Genomic DNA, 20,965 nt, shown 5'->3' with positions numbered 1-20,965 from the left:
ACGGACCATACGTCGACGACTAAGGAACGGACAAAGAACATTCTGAGGGTAGGAACGTGGAATGTGAGAGGAGTGAATAATGAAGTGAAAGAGAGAGAGATTGTCCAGGTGCTTGAGGATGCAAAAGTGGATATATGTGGATTGACTGAAACTAAGTGGAAAGGTGAAAGGATGAGAGAATGGGAATACGGTATAGGTATATGTGCGGGAGTCAGTGAGAATGAGAGGGCAAGAGAGGGAGTATGTCTGATGATAAGCAAGAAGTGGAAGGAGAATATAAGAGAGTATGGAACAGTGGGTGCAAGGATTGTATGGGTGAGGATGAAAGTAGGTATACAAGCATGGGCGATTGTATGTGTGTATGCTCCAACAGAGGATCGAGTGGCAAGAGTGAAAGATGAGTTTTGGGTGAGAGTAGAAGCATGTATGGACAAGTTTGAGAGGAGCAAGAGAGTGCTGTTGATTGGAGACATGAATGGCAAAGTTGGGAATGTACGAGTGGATGGAGTGGTTGGTCAGTGGGGTGTGCCAGCTGAAGTAGATGGGAATGGTAGTGCTTTGGTGGACATCTGTGCTGGTAAGGGGTTGGCAATAGCCAACACCTACTTTCGTCATAAGATGATCCACCGGTATACATGGAGAGTAATGAGGAGGATGGATGGTGAACTTGTTGAACGAAAGGCAATGATAGACTACGTGTGTGTCGATGAGCGAATGAGAAGACAAGTGTTGGATGCAAGGGTGTGGAGAGGGTGGGGGAATGGAGTCTCGGACCATCACTTAGTGATGGCCAAGGTAGAGCTGCAAAGAAAGTGGTTGAGGAGGCGAAGGGGAAGACAGGAGGAAGCAGCTCCTGTGAGAAGAGTGAAGAAATTGCAAGATAGTGAGAAAAGGACAGAGTATAAGAGCATAGTGGAAGAAAGATTGGGAAGGTATGAGCTAGAGCAGATGGAAGGGGTGGAAGAAGTATGTAAGATATTCACGGAAGAGATTAGCGCAGCGTGTGAGGCGGTTTGTGGAGTGAGGAGGAGATGCAAGGGTGTGCAAGGGACAGCATGGTGGAATGATGAGGAGAAACGAGCTGTGGAACAAAAGAAGAAGGCATATGGTGAATGGTTGGCGAGTAGAGGTAGGGAAGAAGATGAGAGAGAGAAGAGAGAGGTATATGTGAGCAGGAGAAGGGAGGTGAAGAGACTGGTGAAGGAGAGTAAGAAGAAAGTGGATGAAGAGTTTGGGAGGAATCTTAGTGTGAAATGGAGGGAGAGTAAGAAATTGTTTTGGAAGGAGGTAAAGAAAGTAAGGCAGTGTGAAAGGGGAAATAGTAGGGGAGTGGAAGATAGGAATAATAGATTGTTGGTGGAGAAGAGAGAGAAATTGAGGAGATGGAAGGAGCACTTTGAGGATTTGTTGAATGTAGAGAGTGAGAGCAGTGTGAGTATAAGTGGTTGGGGAATGGCTGGGAGAAGAAGAGATGAGAGGAGGGAGGAAGACATCAGTAGGTCGGAAGTAGTGGAAGCGATGAAGAAGATTAAGCTGGGAAAGGCCCCAGGAATTGATGGAGTGTGTGGTGAAATGCTTAGGTATGGGGGTGAGATTGTTGTGGAGTGGATATGGAAGTTGTGTAGATTGGCTTGGGAAGAGGGAAGGGTTCCAGAGGACTGGAAATCAGGTATAATTGTTCCTCTGTACAAAGGAAAAGGGGAGAGAGAAGTATGTGGTAACCATAGGGGTATTTGCCTTCTTAGTGTGACTGGTAAAATATATGGTAGAATACTCATTGATAGGGTTAGGCATATGACAGAGGAGCTAGTTGGAGAAGAACAAGGGGGATTTAGGGAAGGGAAAAGGGTGTGTAGATCAGATATTTGTTCTAAGATGTTTAGTGGAGAAGTATCTAGAGAAGGGAAGGAAAGTGTATGCTGCCTTCATGGACTTGGAGAAAGCTTATGACAGAATAGATAGGCAAGGTATGTGGAAGGTATTAAGAATATATGGAGTGGAAGGAAATTGTTGAGTGCTGTGAAGAGTATGTACAGGGAGCTAGGGCTACGGTGCGAGTGGATGGTGAGCTGAGTGAGTTCTTTGATCTCAATGTGGGACTGAAACAGGGGTGTGTAATGTCTCCATGGCTGTTTAATATATATATGGATGGGGTTGTAAAGGAGGTACAAGGTAGGGCAGTGGATGTGGGGGTGGCCCTAATGAATGAGGGTGAGATTTAGGAAGCTTCCGGTGTTGCTGTTTGCTGATGATACAGTATTGTTGAGTGAAGATGAATGGGAGTTGCAAGGTTTGGTGAATGAATTTGGGACAGTGTGTAGGAGGAGGAAGCTGAAAGTTAATGTGAACAAAAGTAAAGTTATGGTGTTTGAGAGGAATGAAGTCACAGAGTGTGCAGTGAGGTTGGATGGTGAGGATATGGAGAATGTGAGTGCATTCAAGTACTTGGGTAGTGTGATGAGTAAGGATGGAACTTTGGGGGATGAAGTACGTGAAAGGGTACAGCAGGGAAGAAAGGTTGTTGGTACACTGAAAGCAGTGATGAGAAATAGGGAGGTGAGTATGGAAGTTAAGAAGTCACTGCATGATGGTATTGTGATCCCTACCCTGACGTATGGAAGCGAGGCGTGGACATTGCAAGAGGGGAACAAGTCAAGAGTGAGAGCAGTGGAAATGAGTTACTTGAGAGGGGCATGTGGAGTGACGTGGAGGGACAGGTTGACGAATGAAGAAGTGAAGGAACGTTGTGGGGTAGATGTGGATGTGGTTGAAAAGATTAGGAGAAATACACTGAGGTGGTTTGGACATGTGGAGAGAATGGAGAATGAAAGACTGACTAAGAGGGTGTATGTAGGTGAGGTGGAGGGAGGGAGACCGAGGATGAGGTGGAGGGATGGAGATGAGAGGTATATGAGGGAGGGGGGGGGTGAGTTGGGGGGAGGGGAGTCAAATGGTGGGTGACAGAGTGACTTGGAGGCGTTTTGTCTGCGGCCACCCTTTGCGGGATTAGGGCGTCGGGCTATAGATAGATAGATAGATAGACCAATGAACTAGGCTGAAGTGACTAATGCATACAGTAAATCACATATGGGAGAAATGAAGGTGTAAAATGAAACATAAGTAAAGATGAGGGACAAAGTAAAAGCAAACTTTGTCAAAGAGTATGACCGGGCCAGGAATCGACCTCGAGCCTTCCCAGTTACGGAGTGGATATGATTACCATTACACCACTGATTCCCCCACAGAACAGGAAGAGGAAAAGTGGGGAGAAAGAAAGCAACTGATGGATATGGAAAGGAGAGGGAAAAAGGAATAGGGAGGAGTACGGAGAGAAGGCGATGACAGGCTATGAGGATAAAGGAAAAAAAAACACTGAGAAGGGGCGATATAGAAATAATAAGAGAAGAAAACAAGGAAACCCAGGCACGGTGGACAGGATATGTCAGATCATATGATTGTGGTATAAGATCAGGCTGAGAGGACTGAGGTAGACCAATAGAGAGAGGGGCAGCCAGGGAAAGCCCGACAGTCGAGAAGCTGAGCATTAAAGAAATAACAGGGCCAAAGTAGGGGAGGAGGTGGAATCAGTGAATTGGAATGAAATGGATCTGGACAACTTGTGCAATCCATATAGAGATTGCTTGGATGGGAATGCTAAAGCGATGTGTGATGTGGCAACAGTAACAACAAGAAGAAAGGTACAGCATGGTGGGATGAAAAGGTTAAGAGAGCACTGGAGGAAAAGGGGAAGAAGTGGTTAGAGTGGAAATAGGACAGGGGTTCAACTGAAATAAGAACTGAACATAATGAGAGCAAGATGCAAGTAGAGAGACTAGTGAAGAGGAAAAGGAAATGATGATCCAGGAAGAAAAATGAATCCAGATTACTCTGAAAATAGGAAGTTATTCTGGAAAGAGGTGCAGAAATGTAGAACTGACAGTGGAAAGAAATGAGAAAGTGTGAAGGATGTAAGTGGTAGATTATTAACCCATGAGACTAAGTAAGGGCCAGATGGAAACAATGTTTTGAAAATATGGTGAATGGGGATAGAGAGAGAAAAGCGGCTGTAAACATGATTAGTTTTGGAGGCGTGCAGAGGAGCAATGCAGTGCCAGGAAACGTGGCATTCATAGAAGTGAAGAACGCTGTGAAACAGCCGAAATTTGGGAAAGCAGCTGGTGTTGATGAGGTGAATGCAGAAATGATTAAGTGAAGTGGAAAGAACGGAATGAAGTGCTTGTTGGAGATGTGTAAGAAGGCATGGATGAGTGAAACTGTGCCAGAAGAGTGGATAAGGTTGTGATTGTACCTCTGTACAAAGTAAAGGTGAGCGAAGTGAGTGCATAAATTATCGTGGCATAAGTCTATTGAGGGTTTTAGGGAAGGTATATGGAAGAACTGTTATAGAGAAAGTAAGAGAGGTATCAGAAGGCCTATTGAGTGATTAACAGGGTGGCATTAGGAGTGAAAAAGGATGTGTGGATCAAATACTTGTAGTGAGACAGATAGTGGAGAAGGCTTGTGAGAAGGACCTTAAGGTGTTTATGGCATTTATGAATCTGGAAAAAGCATACATTAAAGCGAAAAGAGAAGGATTGTGGAAGGTTTTGCGCATGTACGGTGTAGATGGTAAGCTGCTACGTGCCTTTAAGAGTTTTTATGATTGTAGTGAGGCATGTGTTAGGATAAATGGTCATCTAAGTGAATGGTTCTCGATCAATGTGAGTGTACGACAAGGCTGTGTGATGTTCCCATGGTTGTTCAATATATACCGCATCTATATATATATATATATATATATATATATATATATATATATATATATATATATATATATATATATATATATATACATATATATACACACACACACACTTCCATGCATATATACAGACACTTTCATGCACACGTACATATATATATATATATATATATATATATATATATATATATATATATATATATATATATATATATACAATAATTTTTATTTTGTTTATTTTTTTGTATAATTTTTTTTTTATTTTTTCTTGGTTTTATATTTTTTATACCTTATAGTATAAAGAAAAACCTAATCTAAAGAACCTAAAACTAATCACCTAACTGACAAATCGCTAACCTATACTAAATCCTACAGAGATACCTCGACTAACAGAACACCATCGACTGCAGATATGTAATGCCTTTCTACATTACATACCTGCACCCATCACCTGGTGACGGTTAGTCGAGGCACAACCAAATATATGGGACATCAATATATGAAAGGGAGCCAGACGAATCAGGAACATTTCCATGTACGCCAGCTGTCCACCCTAATTAGCACAACTTGAACAATATGGTAAAATGTTTTTACATAATTTGTACAAAAAAGTGAAGTACCTCGCCCAACAGACCACCATCGAGTGCAAGTGCCTAATAACTTTCTGTATTGCACACTTCCACTCATCAGCTGGTGACTGTCAGTCGAGGAACTGGGCTTAATGTAGGGGATATCTATACTGGAAATAGATCAGTGGGAGGAGGAACTATTTCAAATATGTCAACTGTCAACCCTAATTAATAATACAATATATACATATTTACAGTCCATAAAAACCATTACCATACAGTAAAAAAGTCACATCACTCTGATCAGTCCGGTCTCCCTCAAGAAAGCCATCAAATTATCAGTCATAACAATGTCCCCATCACCCAAGATGGTGGAAAGGGTGAAGAGGACGTCTGCTGCGCCACAGTAATTTATAAGTGAAGCACGTTCACGAATAAATCGCCGACAGCACAGGATGATATGACTGATAGATAACACCGCATCACAGATGTCACTTTGCTGTGGGAAACGTTTTTCCATTTAATGTTTCATGTGTGTTAGGATGGTGGCACTGAGCTGCAAATGAGCCAACACTTTTTCTTCCAGGCGACTGGGACGGTTGGCAGAGTCCCAGTCGCCCAGGCACTGCTTACACGTTCGAATATTTAGTCTGGTCCACTGACCTTGCCACAGAAGATTTATTGATTTCTTTCCGAGAGAGAGACTTGACCGTAGATCACAAGGAACGTCCCAAGTCTCCTCGAGCTCTACAGCCGACTTTGCAAGTAAGTCAGCCTGCTCATTGCTGTAGATGCGACAATGATCAGGCACTCAGATCAGCATGAATGACTTGCTGCATGAATGGAACTTATTAACAATGCGGCCCTCGATCTCGTGTGAGTCCGTAGTACAAGATGCAATTGCCTGAAGGGCTGATTTCGAGTCTGAAAATATAACAAATGAGTCATGCTGAGAATTTAGAGCATAGTCTATGGCTTTATCAATAGCAAAACGTTCGGAGGTAAACACAGATGTATGAGTCGGCAACCGATAGCTGAGGGCACATTCAGTCGACCATACACTAGCACTCACACAGTCACTCGACTTGGAGCCGTTGGTGTACAATTGGTGGGACCCCAAGTGACGAATGATGATGTTACGAAACAAGTGGTGGACCTCCACCTTTGGTACTGGGAGCCATGATACATCCACTGTAAAGCCGGGTGGCTCCCATGGGGCTATATTTTTTGACACCAACTTGTCACAGACACTGAGGTCCACACCAAGCTCCTGAGTCAGTAAGTGGAGGCGAATGGCAAGTGGCTGATGCACCCTCCGCATAAGGTGGTGGTATTGACTCAGGGGGTTACAGGCCACATTGCCGATATTACTTTTCCTAAATGTTCTAAGTCCATAGGACCAAGCCAGGTGGCCACGGCGTATACGGAGGGGAGGCACATTCGCCTCCACTTCCATACGAGCTACACAGGTACACCGGACGGCACCATGACACGTTTGCAAACATTTGTTCTGCAACACATCCAATCCTTTCAGAGTAGCATCGGATGCCGAGCCATCCACCTGTGCACCATAGTCTAGCTTCGATTGAATAAGGAACTTATACACCATTAATAAAGATTTTCTGTCGGCACCTCATGTAGTACCCCGCTAGGTACTTGAGGACATTTACTGGTTTATCACAATGAGCAATCAAACTATTAACATGAATTTTGAAATTCAAAAAACGATCAAAATGTATTCCCAAAAACTTTACAGAATTTTGAAAAGGTACTGCCTGATTATCCAAAGTTAAGCACAAATTAGGTACGTTACGATTAGTGAAGACTACAGCGGCACACTTAGGGACGGAAAACTTAAATCCCCACTGCAAGGCCCATTGGTGGACGGAGTCGAGGGCTGCTTGAATCCACCCAGCCGAAAACTGTGCATTATGGGAAGAGTGCCATAATGCACAATCATCAGTATAGAGTGAGTATTTAAGATTTCTCGGGATGGGAGCTGAAGACAGAATATCATTGATCATAATACTAAATAAAGTAGGACTAAGCACACTTCCCTGCGGCACCCCGTTTTCCTGGATAAATATATCCGATGTTACGTTACGGGGCAATTTGACAGAGAAAGTCCTGTCCCTTAAGAAATTTGAAATAAAAATAGGCAAATTTCCTCTTAAACCATAAGCATAGAGCTTCATTAGTATACCGTGTCGCCATGTCATGTCATAGGCTTTATGGATGTCCAAGAACACCCCTATCATGAATTCTTTATTGGCAAATGCCTCTGCAATACAATGCTCCAAATTCATTAAATGATCTAGTGAACTTCTGTATTTACGGAAGCCACATTGTTGATCATTTAACAAACTCATCGACTCTAAAACAAAAAGAAGCCTATTATTAACCATACGTCCCATGACCTTACATAGACAAGAAGTCAACACAATAGGACGAAATAAAGTGGGATTCATAAGACGACCAGCCTCTTTGGGTATCGGTATGACGTGCGCAAAGTGCCATGAGTTTGAGAACGTTTGAGGCGCCCAAATCTCATTGTACAATGCTAACATCTCAATCAGGCTGTCCTGATTAAGATGCTGGATCATACCGTACGTGATGGTGTCAGGTCCAGGGCTGGTGACTTTACAGGATTTAAGGGCAAGGAGCAGTTCATCTAACGTAAACTCTTGGTTGTACGGGGAGTCTGTCTTCTGTGGCAAAGTCTATTAACTGTATCTCAGCCGTGCGTTTATGATGTTGGAAACACTGGTCATAATTGGCTGAGCTATTTACATGGGAAAAACTCCTGGCGAGGATGTTAGCAACATCCGCGGGCTCATCATAGATGGTGTTTTTCACCTGCAGGGTGGTGACAGGGATGTATGGGCCTTTATTATTTAATGTTCTTATGGTGTTGTACGAGTCACCGTGGACACAAAGGACAGCCAGGAGTCACGTTTGGCCCTTCTTATTATTCTCCTTGCCTCTGCTCGTGCCTGTTTGTATGCAATAAAATTTTTCTCAGTGGGCTGACTATAAAAAATCCTGTATCTCCTCTTGCGTTTCCTTAATGCTTGTCGGCAATCCGGCGTCCACCAATGTGATCTATGCTTCGCATGAACTGTAGAAGTCGTGAGAATACCAGCCTCAGCTGCGTGTAATATGGAAGTAGTTACATTTTCGACCTTAACATCTATGGTCTCCCCAGATATATCTAAATTGGCGATCCTTGAGAAGGATCCCCAGTCTGCTTTCTTATAGTTAAATTTTGGAGGTGGAGGGTCCGGAACGATGTCGCATGTATAAAAAAGACAGATGGGTAAATGATCACTTCCCAAGGAGTCGTCATAAGGGTCCCATGAGAAATCGTGATGTATACCAGGGGAGGCCAGAGATAAGTCAATGGCTGAAAAGTTACCAGTACGATCATCTGCATGAGTCGCTCTACCATTGTTCAGAAGACAGAGGTTGGACTGTAGTATTATGTTGGCTACTTGCTCCCTACGACCATCGATCCTCAAGCTACTCCCTTGATAGTGATGGGCGTTAAAATAGCCCAACACTAACTTATTGCCAGGAAGATGTTCAAATAGTGAATTTAAAGCATCACTATCAATGGGGCCATGTGGAGGACAGTACAGAGAGCAAATAGACAGATACGTGTTATTAAATTTTACTCTGCACGCAACAGCTTCCAGAGTAGAATTTAGAATCACTTCCGTTTGTGGGTGTGATTTGTGTTTGTATATGGCGACTCCGTGACAGTCATATCTTCTATGCGAGTGGTAATGTTTGAACTGTGGAGGATCAGGATGATCCTCCAGGCGTGTCTCCTGTAAACAATGTCTGGCCTGTGTATGGAAAGCAAGAGTGCTATATTGTGTAATTTATTCCTAAGACCCCTACAATTCCACTGTAACACAGTGAATGCAGCGGTTTAAGATTTACATTGGGGGCCAGTGTGCTTTGTGTTTTTTTGTTGCCCACCAGCAGGCGAGCGACTATTGGAGGACCTTTCCCAGTGCTTGCTCGTGGAGATCTGCATATTTTCATCAGTAACAAGGCTCCCAGACTCCACCGAGGAAGAGCTATTCTTTCTCTCCCTCGCTGGACCAGGAGTGGGAAGAACATGAGGACGTGCTGGCTTGGTGAGGGTGGTTAAATTTATTTTATCTGACTTGTCAGACTTCTGTTTTGGCCGCACTGACTGCGAAAGAGCAGCGGCAGCCTGAGAGTACAAAGTAGCAACATTAATGTCCGTCAGAGAGCTGGAGCGTACAGGAGGCTTAGACTGAGAGGTAGGGCGTGGGGCATGAGGAACGAATGTTAGGTCAGTCTGCGTTTCCACAGTGCACATCACGGGACGGGACACAACCGCCGATGCATAGGAGATATTAGGCTTGGGAGTTGCATGCAACTGATTCAACTTTTTCCTTGCATCATAAAAGGAAATGCCCTTGGTTGCCTTCACTGTGCAGACCTCCTTCTCCTCCTTCCACTTGGGACAAACCTTCGAGGAAATGGAGTGAGTGCCCTGGCAGTGAAAGCAACATTCAGTCTCTGATGTACGGTTGTCAGCAGAGTGGCCTACAGGCTCACACTTGCCACACACCACGTTCGAAGCTCGACAAATCTTTTCGTGATGTCCATAGATCTGACGTTTTGCACAACTAAGGGGGTTTGGGATGTATGGTCTGACATTTACAACTTCGTATCCAACTTTCACATTGGCTGGAAGAGATACTTTTCCAAAAGTCAAGACAACTGTTGCGGTCTTCGTCCTCTTGCCTTCCGAAAATCTTGTAACGAATCTCGCCTCTATTATATCTTGCTGAGCAAGTTCCTGTACGATTTCTTCTTCCTCCATAAGCACAAGATCCCTACAGGTGATAACACCCTTGCACGAATTAATGGCGTGCGGGATCGTTGTCTGGACATCGTAACAGGGGAACTTCCTCAGTTTCAGCAAATCCTTTAACTGGACAGAATTTATCGTCTTTACCAAGAGATCTCCACTTGCAAGTTTTTTTTACTTGCTTTACTTCACCTGCACACCCATCAATCACCTTCTTGATGGTGAAGGGATTGAGGCTGGACAGGGGAGTAGAACCAACCGCATGAATGAGGACGAATGAGGTGTTATGGACACTGATGTCAAGACAGGTACGCATCTGGGGCCGTTCATTCTCGGGGCAGTCCTTCCATGCAGCAGTCGGGGGTCGGCCAGGACTACCTCCCCCCCTGAAGGGGGGGTGACCACTTCCCCCTAAAGCAGGAAGTGGGAAGAAGGAGAAAAAACAAACAAGGGCCAAAATACCCTGGACAAAACACCTAAGGCTAAGATTGCCCTCTCAAACCACTGCAGGGAGACCCGACCGTGTTGCTTCATGCCCCAGAGCGATCAGTGAGGGGGTCCCTCCGTGGACGAGTAAGCAAAAGTAATCTTAGTAAATAGATATAGAAACCTACTATATCTCTATCAAGGGTAGGGAGGAATATGAGAACTAACTATCCTAAATTTTACTACGGTATTTACAAAACTAATGCCGGTGAGGCAGCCCTAGAACGCTAGAGGAGAGAACAACGAATACACGTCTGCACTCTCCATGACCATTCATCAAAGTCCGAGAGAATGGAATTGTTGAGAGTTTAAATACATGGGAACAATGACAGAAAAGAGAGGAAAACGTACAAAAGACGTGGAAAGTAGAGTAACAAGGAAGGAAAGTAGTTGGTGCTACGAAGGCCTTGATAAGAAACAGAGGCTCGATGTTGCAACTGCGTGAGGCTTACATGATTGTTAGTGACAACTTTATCATACGCGTGTGAGACTATGGTATGACATGAAACTGAAGTCAAGAGTAAAAGCAGTAGAGATGGGACTGTTGAGGAATGTATGTGGAATATAGAGAGTGGATAGGATACAGAATAATGTGATTCGTGAAAAAAAGGGAGGGGGGGGAAGCATGACTGGAGGAATAGGTTTTCTCTCAGCATCACTCTGACATCATTCTGTGTCCCGTGGCCATGTTGGTTGAGCAGCAGACTGTTTCCAAACGGGAGAACTGTGGGAACTCCAAGACTTTTGGTTGTTTTTTCATCATTAGGGTGAGTTTTGCCCTCCTTTGCGGGAAAAGTGAAGAACGGCACACTTCTGTTGTATAACTAGATGTAGTAACACCGACAAGCTTCCTGGTCTGTCTTTTTGTTTTCTTCGCATACCAAAGATCGTGAAAAAAATCAAGGAAAGGCACACGAGAAACTGCTGACTGAGAGAAGGAATACGTGGTTCTTAAGGATATCGCGAGTGCAAACGTTGAACCCTGAACATAATCATAATCAGTAAGACTATTTCTTTTGGTGTGTATGACAGTCATAAATAATTATCTTGTAGTATACAGTACATCCCCCTAGTACGTGGCTATATGGGCGGCAGAGGACGTCGCGTACTAGGAATTCACGTACTGTGAATACATAAATTTATGGGAAAAATTACATATGGGTGGTACCCCCTTTCATGGGCAACCCTTGAGACGCCTTTCAGACCTAATGTTGTATTATACAGGGAAACAATCCAAGACATATTACCTAAGATAAAGTAAACCAAAAAGATTATGGCTTTACTGGGTAAATCAACAAGGGTATGGCTTAACTAAACCAACAAGAACATGGCTGCCCACCTTTGCCGGTTATCACTTCTTGGGGGTAGCAATGTCGCGTACTCAGGGTAACCCCGGATTTGGGCCACTCTTCGCTGCCCGTCTCACTTACAAGGAGTTCAATTAGCGTACTAATAGAAAATATGCTAAAATTAAAAAAAAAAAGGTCCTCGCGTACAAACGGGATTGCGTACTCGGAACTCGCATACTGTGGGGATATACTGTATATGGTCTGAACTTACCTTGATAAGTTTGGACCAACTAGCAATGGGCTGCACTTACCTGGCCGAATGTACCAGGGTCCGAATTTATTGGTAATTTTCTGAGGCATTAGTTACAGAAGACTATATACAGCTGTCACTCTTACTGGAATGATCAACCTTGCAGCTGTAATATGCTGGTTCTGTTGACCCCACAGCAGTTCTACCTGCCTTGTGAATCCTTTTATTCTGGTGCTTCCACAAAACTCTATGGCCAATCATCTTTATAATCTTGAATTAAAAACCAAATATATATATATATATATATATATATATATATATATAGGATAGATAGATAGATAGATCTTCCCATTCTGGTGGATTCAACTGAATGAAGTACAAATTACGACTTTTCTCTAAAAAAATTAAGTGCATATCCTTACAGATTTGTCGATGTTCAGAAGAGCTCATCATCATTTGTATGTGTGTGTGTGTGTGTGTGTGTGTGTGTGTGTGTGTGTGTGTGTGTGTTTCTTTTCCCTTTAACACAATAAAAAAACTCCATATTATGGATAATGTACCAGTAAAAAAACAAAGAGGAAATATCTTTTTTCCCACTTAAACCTTAAAAAAACCTAACCTAACTTACACCCTAACACCCAATGCAGGTATAAAAAAAGGCGAGTGGAAATGTGGACTAGGTTTTTCCCACGGTTTCTGATATGTTTTGAACGATTCTGGCGTTCACTTATGTCGCAAATTACTATTTTATAACCTGAATTGGGGTGAAAGGTTAGGTTTTTGATGTTTTACATGGAAAAAACGCATTTCGTCTCTTTTGTAATGGTATATTTAGCCATATTATGGGGGTTTTAGTTTTAAAGGGGGAAAAAATCGATGTAGTGCTATTTTGAACATTTACCTAGATTAACTGTGGTAGCTACGTATTTTCATCCTTAGAATACAGTGCTAATAGCCTACAGCATTACAGTACGTAATTTGTTTATAATTTCTTCCTTTGGTCAGTTGAGCTCGGTAAGGATATAGTCCAACACACTAATGAACACTTTTAACAGCAGGCTATAATTTCCGTATCAACCACCCCAAGAATCACAGCAAAATGATGGTTGGGTTGGAATAAATATTACCAACGAAAGTCAAAGGGAAAACAATTTAAATTGAAGGATCTTTGAGTGGCTGATCCGGAAAGTATAGAACAGTCTGTTGTAGTAAGTCCAACACAGATGCTTCCATTAGGACAGCTTTGTCAAGAGTTGGCGCGATTCTCTATCTAAATAAACTCGTGACATTGAACTTCGGTGGGAAACCGCGAATTCTAGTGAATTCCCATATCACTCAGTCAACCGCCACGTATTCACCCGATCGGGAGTGTTTTCAGAACATTTTTCACTGTTTCATAAGTGATCATCCTTGTGCGCGACATTAGCGCTTTCGCTGAGTGATTTATTATGGGCGTGTTTCACTCACTCTCCTTCCGTTAGCTGTTACCAGTTAGCGGCTGGCCTCAGCCCTCACCTCGCTTGTTTGAATTCAGTCAGGATTAGAGCACCGTGGGACTAGGTTCATTGGCCCAGCTTGGAGCAGCATGTGTACAGCAAGTTCCTGAATCTCCACCCACCGTGAATCGGCGAGAGGTTCAGTGTGTGTGGAAGTGTTCTTCCTCAGCAAAGACGCCCAGTTCATTCCGCTTAGCCCACTCTCTGACCAGTATTTCTTTTCGTATTTTCCTAGGTTTAAGAGTTTAGATTTTGAGTGAGCGAGTGAGTGTGTTCTCCTTATTTTGAATTCATTTTGAAACACGTAACGTAAATTTGTTTCATTGTGATTAATAAATTCACAGTTCTTTTCTCTTGAGCTTAATGTAATGTAAACTTGTGTTTTATTTCTCCACATTAAGCTTATTCTAGTTATAGCTCCTAGTTTGCGTAAACACTTTGAATTATTCATGACTGGTATTTAGGCCAGTCCTTTTTATTAACTTAAATCCGTTGTGCAACTTGGAGTTAATGCACCAGCAAGAACCTGCTTATCGTTCATAGCATTAGTTATTGATTGTCAGGGGTGGAGTCACTTTCTCGTGAGGCTAGCAGTACTAACAAACAGCATTTGTGAGTACTTAGTCTCTGCTGTGTACTGCTGAGAAAGTAAATAAATTCTCGTCCTTAGAGAATCGGCGAAGTAAGTTGGAATAAAGTATCAATCATTGCATGATTTTCACAAGTCGATTCCTTGTCCTGTTCTCAAGTAACATTTTAAAGTATCAAGTATTATTGAATATTATTAATTAATATAAAAATTCACAAAAACCCGTGACATCTGGCGACCTCATTCCAGGATATTAACTCCTAGCTCTAAAGTTATTCACGAGACAATACTCACTCACTCATACTTAAGTATTTATCATTAAAGTCTATACCTATAGGTACTATCTTACTGGTGCTTATTAATTGATTTTTATCAATTTTAAGTAATAGTTTTCACAGTCAGTGTTTTGTTTAATTTTCTTTCTTTACCAGTCTAACTATATAAAACTGGCCACCATTAACCTCTGCCTATATTCCTTATTCTCGATTATTGACATCTTTCTCTGCAAAATAGCAGTCAGTGCATAGTCTCTAGTTCACTTAGATTGACTTAGCATCATGTGACAGGAAAATAAGAATAAAAGTAGATGATGTATATTCTAATTTCCACTCAATTAACGCCAGCGTGCCGCAGGGATCAGTTCTGGCGCCAACCCTATTTCTGGTTCATATTAATGATCTCTTATCTGTCACTCACAATCGCATTCACTCATATGCAGATGACTCAACACTACATAGTTCATTCACACTCAGACATCCATTAACAAAGTCTAATATCTCTACCTCTCAACTCATTACAGCCATCTCCATAAATCAGGATCTATCTACAATCAGTGAATGGGGACAAAACAACCTTGTCTCTTTTAATGTAAAACTAAATATATACAGTTTACTAATAGACAGATATTACCAGATTCGTACATTACCTTCAGTGCTACTAATATTCCCATCTCCAAAAATATTGAAATTCTTGGTGTCTCACTTAACAGTGCCCTCAGCTGGACCTCTCATTTCAGATCACTTGCTAAAACCGCCTGAAAGAAACTTGGATTAATGTACAGAGTCTGTAACTTCTTCGCCAATGAGCAGTTAGCTATAATTTATAAGAGTCATGTGCGCTCTCAGCTTGAATATTGCTCACCCTTGTGGAATGGATGTGGAGAGGTTGCACTAAGAAACAACTACACAAAATTCAGAATAAAGCTGTTAGACTCTTCTTAACAACCCTGCCATTACATATAAACTACCTCACGTGCAAGTAAGAAGGAATGTTACCTCCCTTGCATTATTTTACAGATAGTTTTTTTGTGAAATGCTCAGACGAAGTTGCGTCCATGGTGCCACCTCTCCATGCCTTCCAGCAGCCTTGTGCTACACGGGCGTCTGGTAGCAGCTCATAGCTGGGAATGTCACTCAACCATATTGCAGAACTTCTGCCTATCAGAATTCTTTCATTCCCCGAACTGCATCTCTCTGGAACTCGCTTCCCCAGAGTTGTTTTCCTCCAAATTTCAACCTACAACTGTTCAAGTCTAACTGTTACAGAAATTTTATGAACAGAGGACACCAGTAATCTGGTGTATGGATTATTTTTTTTTTCCCATTTGTTTTTCCTTCCTCCGTTCTGTTATTAAAAAAAATAAATAAAATCATGTGTACCAACGTCTATGTACAGGAAGCTAAAGATATGGGGCTTATAGACCCCAGAGAAGTAAAGGATTACGTTCTCTCTCGGTTTAATTACGAGAAGCAACGAGAGAATGATGCTTGTGAAGAGCGTAGAATCCAGCGCGAATACGAGAGAGAACAGCACTAACATGAGCGAGAACAGCGCGAAGGAATGCGAGAGAGAAAGTCAACACGAGAAAAACAACGTGAACTCGAGTTAGAACAACGAGAGAGAGAACGCAAACACGAGTGAGAACAGCGCGAGGAACGCGAGAGAGAACGTCAACACGAGTTACAACAACGTGAGAGAGAACGTGAATACGAGCATCAACAACGAGACAGAGAACGAGAACACAAACGTGCCGAGCAAGAAGCACGCGAAAAACATGAACTTGAAATGTTGAAGCTCAAGCGAGATTCCTTGGCTTCAGACACATCTGGTGCAGCTGGCCCAAGCTCCATGAGCGCTATCCCTGCACATATTATGGCGACTCCACACGTCAAGTTTCCTCCACACAAGGAAGGCGAGCTAATCGAGCCATACATAGTTCGTATTGAAGACATGGCTCAGCTTTACCAGCTGGATGATGCAGCTAAGCGGCTTCAGTTTCTTAGCCTGTTTGAGGGCCCTGCCCTTGATATTCTCCACAGAATTCGTGGAGACAATCTCACATATGAGATGATGAAGGCCGCACTCGTCAAAGCGTACGGTCTCACAGCTGACAACGCCTAGAGTCAGTTCATGAGGGCACGTTTACAGGAAAAAGAGACTGCCGTTCAGTTTCTTGACCGGCTTACTGCTTACTTAAATGAGTGGATGGAGAAAGATGAAACTCCTTTCATGCGTGAGGGGATAATTGACCTTATGCTTTGCATGCAGCTAGAAAAGTTGTGGCCTGCCGAACTTATGGCTCAGCTTAAGATCTGCCAGGTAAGGGATGCCAGCCAAATGGTGGAGAAGGCTGATGCATTCTTCATTGCATTCGGGTATCAAACTCGTAAGCAGCATACCTGGAACAGGAAAGCTGATAAATCTGAGAAGCCGTCTCAGACTGAACCCCAGCAACAAGGCCGTTCTCAGAATAATGGCCAAAACTGCGGAAGAAGGACCAGGGGCAAAACACTCAGAAACCTGAGTGGAAGGGGTACAACAGGTACCCTAACCAGCAGCAGTATCAGCCACGCAACCGACCGTTGGGACTGTCCTTTTCAGCACTAGCTCAAGTGAATAGGAGGCAGGAGGCGAATGCAGCCTTCATTCTTCAGCAGCAGCACGGTGGTCACGTCCCTACCAGTACAGGTACTCCCCCACAGTTCTCTAGGCCCACAGTGACAGTGAACACTGCCACAGGAGGTCAATGCTCCATCTCCCTCGACATTGAGTACAACCCCTCAAGCTTCTAATTCTCAGGGCACCATGTTTGCCGCATCATTTATTCAGCAGCCTAATCAGTGGCTGGCTGCTTCCTCCACAGGCCCTCCCACAGGTGACAGTGCCTTCCTTGTTCAGCCAGGGTTTGTGGGAGGCATTCCTGTGAAGGTCCTGAGAGACAATGGTTCCTCAGGTTGCTCTGTCAGGCAGAGTCTAGTTCGGCCTGAGCAGTACACAGGTCGACAGATCCAAGCTAACCTTATTGATGGATCAGTGAGATTGTTCCCTGAGGCACGTATCCAGGTGGCATCTCCATTTTACACTGGTACAACACTCGCAGTTGTCATGCCAGAACCCTTATTTGACCTTATCATAGGCAATATTTCCGGTGCCAAGGATAGTTGCACTGAAGATGACGCTACTCAGACTTCGGCTGCAGAAACACGAGCCATTGCTGAGGCTCCAAACTGTGTCACCCCGGTGACCATTTAATCGCCCCAAGATCTGATGTGTAGCCAAGTTGTTGTTCAAGAACAACATTCTGACCTGACACTTGCTGCCATGCAAAAGAAGCAAAAGAGTTGAGTGATAAAGTATTCACGGGGAGGTCAAGCCAAGTTCCTTTCCAAACAAGGACGGTTCTACCGTGAATCACGAACACCCCAGGGTGAGGTTCAACTGCAGTTTGTCGTTCCTGTTAACTATCGCCTAGCAGTGTTAGAATGGGGTCATCGTTCAGCCTCAGGAGGTCACATGGGCAAATGAAAGACCCAGAGCCATATCCGAGCTAACTATTTTTGGCCAGGGATGGGACGAGAGATAGATAGTTTTGTGTGTTCCTGCAATGTGTGTCCACATACCACTAATCAGGGACATGTCCGTCCTATGCCATTTGAAACCACACCCGTAATCTCTGAGTCAGTTGAAAGAGAGGGCAGTGGTGAAGTGGGTGCAGACCTGACATCTCGCCCGTTGGCCCCACAGGACACAGTATGTCCAGGGCCTGTACATACATATGTACCGTAAGTTAAGGGGGAAGTCTGAGAACCCCACAAACAGTCCGAGGCTGGGTATGAATTCTTGTGGAACGTCTCGAGCTGTGGGCCTCTCAGAGGATTCCCAGAGAATACACTCCACATGAGTTCACACCCACGCAGGGTGTTGACCTGCCCGAGATTGTGTAGGGATTCTCAGCTTCCTGTCATTAATTGTAAGTGTAGAGTTAGTTTAACCAGTAAACTGGGTCCCTAGCGAATTGCAGCATTTGATGTCATGCAGAAACGCCCGTCTTTTCGCTCCTGACCACGTTCCCTGGTTAATTTAGCGAACTGCAGCGTTTGGTGTCCTGCACAGACGCTCAGTCGTTTTCCTAATTAGGTATAGGGTTTAACCAGTAAACTGGGTCAGCGTTTGATGTCCTGCAGAGACGCCTTGACTATGTTTCCTGGTTAATAATGTAAACAGTGTACTTTTTAACATAAGTACTGATTGCCAGGCAGCGAGAGAGAAATGACACTTTTGATGCTCCACCTTGATTGCTTTTGCAGGTGCAGCTGGCGGGTGCAGCATTGTCATGCAGTTCAGCTGATCATCCCTGACGCATGCTGCCACCTCTTCTCTTCTGCCTCATTGTCATCATTTACTATTGACTTGCATTATGTAATTTTACACGTAGGTACAGTTACACCACAAATGTCACACCTATGCCGTGTATTACATACATCACGCTACATAACAATTAGCTGTTAATGAAAATGTGGTGAACTTTTCGTTCAGTTTGACCTGAGTACAGGATTTTTCACCGCTGTCACGAGTTTTTTCCTCAAGCTTGCTTCTATTAACGTAAATATGAAGTTTTTACACTCATGGGCGACTGTGATTTTCTCCTGTAGCAGGATAGCACACACACCACAGTGTGAATCTTGTGTGACTGAGTTAGGATTTATATGTATGTAAATTGAAATTTTTTTTTTCCTGAGGAAAAAAAATTGATTTTGATGGGGCATAATGTCACGAGTTGGCGCGATTCTCTATCTAAATAAACTCGTGACATTGAACTTTGGTGGGAAACCACGAATTCTAGTGAATTCCCATAAGTATCACTCAGTCAACCGCCATGTATTCACCCAATCAGGAGTGTTTTCAGAACATTTTTCACTGTTTCATAAGTGATCGTCCTCGTGCGTGACATTAGCGCTTTCCCTGAGTGATTTATTACTGGCGTGTTTTGCTCACTCTCCTTCCATTAACCATTACCAGTTAGCGGCTGGCCTCAGCCCTCGCCTCGCTTGTTTGAATTCAGTCAGGATTAGAGCGCCGTGGGACTAGGTTCGTTGGCCCAGCTTGGAGCAGCGTGTGTACAGCGAGTTCCTGAGTCCCCACCCACCGTGAATCGGCAAGAGGTTCAGCGTGTGTGGAAGCGTCCTTCCTCAGCAACGACGCCCAGTTCCCACTTAGCCCACTCTCTGACCAGTATTTCTTTTCGTTTTTCCTAGGTTTAAGAGTTTAGCTTTTGAGGAGCGAGTGATTGTGTTCTCCTTATTTTGAATTCATTTTGAAAAATGTAACATAAGTTTTTTTCATTGTAATCAATAAATTTAGCTTCTTTTTCTTGAGCTTAAAGTAATGTAAACTCGTGTTTTATTTCTCCACATTAAGCTTATTCTAGTTATCGCTCCTACTTTGCATAACGCTTTGCATTATTCATAACTGGTTCATAGGCCAGCCCTTTTTATTAACTTAAATCCATTGTGCAACTTGGAGTTATTGGACCAGCAAGAACCTGATTATAAATCATAGCATTACTTATTGATTGTCAGGGGTGGAGTCACTTTCTCGTGAGGCCAGTAGTACTAACAAACAGCATTTGTGAGTAATTAATCTCTGCTGTGTACTGTTGAGAAAGTTAATAAATTCTCATCCTTACAGAATCGGCGAAGTAAGCAGGAATAAAGTATCAATCATTGCTTGATTTTCTCAAGTCAGTTCATTGTCCTGTTCCCAAGTAACATTTTAAAGTATCAAGTATTATTGAATATTATTATTTAATATAAAAATTCACAAAAACCCCGTGACAAGCTTCAACAGATGAAAAGCTCTTTACCAACATTGCCGCCAGACGCGAATGTTTACATCGTGACGTCATTACAATCAGCTGAGCGAAATGGGTCTATTGTCATAAGTGGAGATGACATTAAGGGAGGAAGAGGAAAACAGTGAAGCATGTCGGAAGGGAAGGAGATGCGCCAGTAGTTAAGATATGAGAAACAAGGGTGCGGAAGGTTTCAAGAGATTAAGACGAGAGAGAGAGAGAGAGAGAGAGAGAGAGAGAGCAAAACCAAGCATGGAAAAGAATATGCAAAGGAAACGTGAAACAGGAGAAATGTGAGCATGTCGGAAAGAAAGAAACAGTGAGTAAAACATGAAGTACCGTGGAATATGAGCATGAAAGGAGTTGAGAGATAGAAGGATGCAAGAGGGTGAAGGAGAGAGAGCGAGAGGGAGGAAAACAGGAAAACTGAGAGAAAGAGAAATCAAGAAGAATGAAAGATGCGATAAGGAAGAAGAAAGGGGAGTGAGAAAACAAGAGACAGGAGGACAAGGTGAGAGATAGAGGAAAACACGAGAAAATGA

Source organism: Coenobita brevimanus, chromosome 112, assembly GCF_032717465.1.
Source record: "Coenobita brevimanus isolate Jiangsu-jjx chromosome 112, ASM3271746v2, whole genome shotgun sequence".
In the NCBI taxonomy this organism is placed as follows: Eukaryota; Metazoa; Arthropoda; class Malacostraca; order Decapoda; family Coenobitidae; genus Coenobita; species Coenobita brevimanus.
Note: the sequence above shows the minus strand (reverse complement) of the source record.